This window comes from Oryzias melastigma, linkage group LG14, assembly GCF_002922805.2.
Source record: "Oryzias melastigma strain HK-1 linkage group LG14, ASM292280v2, whole genome shotgun sequence".
NCBI lineage: Eukaryota > Metazoa > Chordata > Actinopteri > Beloniformes > Adrianichthyidae > Oryzias > Oryzias melastigma.
Genome location: NC_050525.1, coordinates 27,468,536 through 27,473,401, shown reverse-complemented (window position 1 = coordinate 27,473,401; position 4,866 = coordinate 27,468,536). Strand labels below are relative to the sequence as shown.

The 4,866-nt window shown below is 44.5% G+C and overlaps 1 protein-coding gene across 1 annotated transcript in view; it reads right to left on the bottom strand.

Moving 5' to 3' along the window:
• Nucleotides 1–1,516, bottom strand: part of LOC112141287 (protein sprouty homolog 2) — a 20,115-nt gene extending 18,599 nt beyond the window's left edge. The window contains exon 1 of the mRNA XM_024264405.2: nucleotides 1,092–1,516. The gene's annotated coding sequence lies outside the window, so the exon portion shown is untranslated. The remainder of the gene's footprint in view (nucleotides 1–1,091) is intronic.
• Nucleotides 1,517–4,866: the final 3,350 nt, after the last annotated feature.

Here is a 4,866-nt window from a genome sequence, read left to right as displayed (position 1 = left end):
CTGAACGTCTTCTCAGTAACAGTTTGTTTTAGAGTTTCAGACCAAATAGTTAGAAATTAAAGACAGAAAAGCGCTTTAAGTGAAAAGCAGGAGGTGATTTTCCTCGTGATGAAAGGAAAACATGAATGAGAAATCTGCCAAAACGGAGCAGAAAAAGTCCAACGTTTAACCGGAAGTTTTCTGCTACTTTTAAGGGAAATGAATGAAATCCCATTCAGAGCGCGGTTTTCCCGCTCTGCTCGGCAGTATTAGTGCTGGCATTTGTGGTTTTAGCAGAGCATTAGCTGCTGCATTAGTGGTTCTGCTGTGACATTAGAACCCCCCCCCCCATTCATCCTCTTCCTCCCTAAATCCACACATTCAGCATTTCCTCATTTGTTCATGTATCAGCCATATTCCTCTGACCCCCCCCCATCCGCTCTTCCATCCGGTCCCTCCCTCCCTGCTGTCGCTCTCCCATCCACCCGCCCCTCCCGTCCCACCCCAGTGGAGATGGATATTGACGTTCCACATCCGACCTTGAGGACGATCAATCCCGGTCCCACATGTCCCCACCAGAGCGGCTCAAACATTTTTTTACTCCTGTTGCGTTTGTTCGGACGTTAAACTGATGCGATCAGAGTTTGAAGCCAACAAACTCGCAGAAAGACAAACGGATTTTCATGTACGGCATTTTAAACATGAGTAAACTGTAAAAGCAGAAACAATTCATTGATCTACTGTCACGACTACGTGGACTTCTCTTGATTTCTGAGCAAAAATCGTCTCTAAACTCTACAATAATCAGTGGAATTGAACTTTTCTAAACTACTAGAGTCCACGTCTGTGCTCCTCAAAAATAAGTCAAAAACACATCAGACTGAGCAGATTTGAGGAAGTTCTCCCCTTTAATTACTCAATAAAGAAAGCTTTCAAACTTTTTCTATGTCTTGAACAAAGAAAAGTGACTAATTTCAGCAATCCCTCTAAAGCAGAACACTAATAAACAATTAATGATTAGATCAAACATGCCAGCGGAAGTTTGTCATTCCAAGGTCAGACCGTCAATAGTGAACCAGCAGATCAAATGTCCACCGGGTTCATGCGCTCACCTCTGATTGGTGGGAGATCCATTCTGCAGCGCTGTGGTGGAGCGTCCCGGATGCTGCTTCTGCTAAATCCCTCTGAGAAGTGTTGCTGGGGTTGTTCCTATAATAGGTCCTTCAGTCTGAGGGGAGGCGGCGAGCCCCAGAGGATGCTCTTCCAGGAGGATCCCGGTGCTTCCTCTGCAGGTCAGAGAGAACCGTCCTTTACTGCAGGCTGCAGAAGAGGAGTTCCACTCCCATACTTCACGTTTAGCTTGGATGGACTCTTCTCTCCTCTTAAAGCTGAAGATAAACTAATCAGAGAGAGCTGGAGGCTCTGATTTTAGCAGCTGTCCTTCTGAGAGGGAAGAAAATGGAGTGGAAGGAACTTTGTTTGGAAAATCTTCCTCTTTTTTTCCTCCTCTCTGTGTTGTAGTTTCCCCTCGTCTCCCCCAAAGATGAATGACTGAGAGCTGCACGCTCTCGTTCTCCCCCTCCCTCCCACGAGCACGCCGCTGTCAGCCTTCTCCTCCCTTCCTCTGCTGACTCCGCCCCCTCCATCCCCAGACTCACTTCATTTCAGTCGGGCAAACTGACGGGGCAAAACAGCAAATGCCCCCTTCCCATTCCTGAACAAACACACAGCTTTCTGCCTGTTTTTTTCTTTCCATTGGACCAGAATTCCCTCAGAATCAGAAACGGGTCTGTTTGTTTGAAACTTCCTGTCAAAAGTTCATTTGCTTGAGTAGCTGCTGTCACCCTCGTGTCTCTCTGTGTTCTTGTCTGGTTGTGATCCTCTACATTCATGGGAATAAACAACTACATATTTGAATAGTGTGGCAGAAGGGCTTCATAGCCCATCTGGTATGGGACAGCTTGGGGCGTAAAGTGAGCCAGAGGAGAGGTCTACGGTGAAGGACAGAACCACAGATCATCCTCAATCCAGATGAAACTGGGGGACATCTGGGGGCACAAGTCGAGCCGGAGACTAGGTCCACTGCCAAGGACAGGAGCAGAAGTACAACACATGAACTGCACTGCACCAAAACTGACACATTTTCAAATGTGAATATGCGTCAATTTTGACCTGAACTCAAGATAAGAGTTAATATAAACGTCCTAACTTTAAATATCTACGTACCGTCACTCACACTGTAAACATGAATGGAACTACCTTGACAGTAAATACGTTTTATGATCACATGACTCACATTTCTTTGAAACCTGAGAAGAAACAAGCGATTCTTTTGATGAATACACCACATTTGTTCATCCGCTCTCATGTTGAGGCGCTCCACTGCGAGTGTCCTGCAGTCAACCTTCGACCTGTCATGTTCGGGTTGAGCTGAACATATTCTCATCACCAGTGAAAGCATGAAAAATCATCAAGAATCGCTCATCATCCAGAGATTATTTTACATTAACAAACCAACTTTTAAAACCACATGTCCCTTTCAGCCCGACGTTCCTGCGCGTCGCTCCACAGAGACGGTGACATTGGCAGGTGAATAAAATGCTGAAATTGCTGCAGAAGTGTAATATGAACTTGATCATTTGTGCGCATGGGGATGCTCTTTCATGTGCATGTAGGTGTGTATGTGTACCTTCTTTTGTGTCTTTCTTTCTTTTTGGTCTGTGCCCTTACTCAGCAAGATCCAGGCTACAGCGAGATCCAGCGAGACAATGTGCAGGCATAGAAGCGCACACATTAATGTAACTGGACACTGGTCCCTAATGGGGTTGAGGGGGAGCTCTGTTTCCTGTTGAGGAAAGTATCTGAGATGAAACAAACTGCTGATAGAGAGACAATGAGATGGAGGGAAAGACAGAGACAATGAGATTATCTAAAAGAAACCAAATCCACCCTCAGTGAAGAACCTTCCCATGAAAAATGTTCTCAAAAGATGTTTTTTTTTTACCAAATTGAATGACTTTGTTTATTATGAATCAGTCTAACTCTGACCTACCATTATTCAACCAGGGAAGACAGATTAAGAGCATGTGAATCCTTTACAGCTGTGGCCCGGGACAAAAGAGCGGGAAATGGTCCAGCCTAAAAAGACCCTAAAACCTGAATCTGAGAGGGATTTCAGAGGGTTAAAGGTCAACTAGTCTGACAATACAGAACACAGGAAGTCAAATCCACCATACGGGGGGTCGACCCGTACGGGTGCTGCAGGTTTGTCCGGGTCTGTGGAGGGTCGTGGAGAGTCTGGATCTCAAGGGGGGGCGCAGGTGTGTCTAAGGCCGAATCTGAATTCTTCCCCTACAGCCTCTCCCTACCCCTACAGCTTCTCCCTACCCCTACAGCTTCTCCCTACCCCTACAGCCTCTCCTTACTCCTACAGCTTCTCCCTAACCCTACAGCTTCTCCCTACCCCTGGAACTTCTCCCTACCCCTATAGCCTCTCCCTACCCCTACAGCTTCTCCCTACCCCTACATATAGCCCTCCAACCGGAGAGTTATGGAAAAATAGTGTCTTCAAACTCGGAGAACACTTCCTCCCGATGACATCATCATTATTTGCCTGTCATCTACCTTAGGGTGGAAAATATAAAACTTCAGTTTTATAGCGTTAATAAGGTCATGCTAAAAAAAAAAACGTCATTACTTACATTTAAATGTAAACTTCTGTACTTCAGAACACGCCCACGTGGAGAAATTAGTTTCTCCTCCGCATCACAGCGCGACTCATATCATCCTTGTGGTGGAGTGATAACCATTATGAAGTCTCAAGAGGTTACCCTTAAAAAACGAATACTTTCAGACACCCCTACCCCTACAAATTCTCCTACAGTTGGAGGCGAGTTCAGATTGGGCCTTACAGTTTCTTTGAGGCTTCCACGGACCCTTTAAGGGACATCATGAAAATGGATTGTACCATTGTCAAGAGTGTGGTAAGTGTATCGCAAAGTATTTGTAAGGCTAGCGGGTGACGTCATCCAGTGTCCTTATGTAACCGTCTTCGTCTCTGCGTTGTTATTCTTGCTGTGCGCTGCACCAGGAAAACACGTGATGCCGTAGGATCGTGGAATAGTCTCCATTTATTCTGGTTACAACAAAATATGGCGTCAACATGTGCCGCGCTCAGACAGTTCCCAAAACGAAAAAAATACAACGTTCAAATAAGCACCAAAATGAAATATAAAAGAAAATATATCCGCCATACTGGAGAGGGCGGAGCATCAGCTTACACTCAGGATCTGGAATACCCTATTAGCATGTGAGCCAATCGCCAGGTGTAAAATAAAAATAAAAATTAAAATTTTGTGTAATTATACTAAATATTGTGAAGCTGTTACACTTAGTCCTTAGAAAGTGTGATTACTGGCTCCAGTAATGTAGGATGTGCACATGTATCACATGAACAGCACTAACCAGCGTCTCACCCATTTCCTCTTTACTTACCCTTTCCTGTTATAGAAGTGTCCACTACGACCCGTTGCCCGCAGCATACCTGTAGATAAAAATGGCATTAACATTTTCTCTGAGTGGTCTAGTATTTTGGTATTTTGTCTGGGTCACCTGCGTGTCCTGTAAAGGTTTGCTCATTTTTCACCTGCAGACATCCCGAATCCACCTGTTAGAACGGCTGTGGAAAAAGATTTATAGTCTTTGACGTTTAGGTTTTTAGGTTTTATGCACAAAATCAAATATGTTTTGTTTATTATACCAATAACATGGAAAAACAGTAAGCAACACCTGCAAAACCTTGTTTGATTTAGTCCATCAAAACATAAACCAATGATGTCATCAAATGTTTAAGACTCAACTTCCTGTTTAATGACTCAAATTTACTAT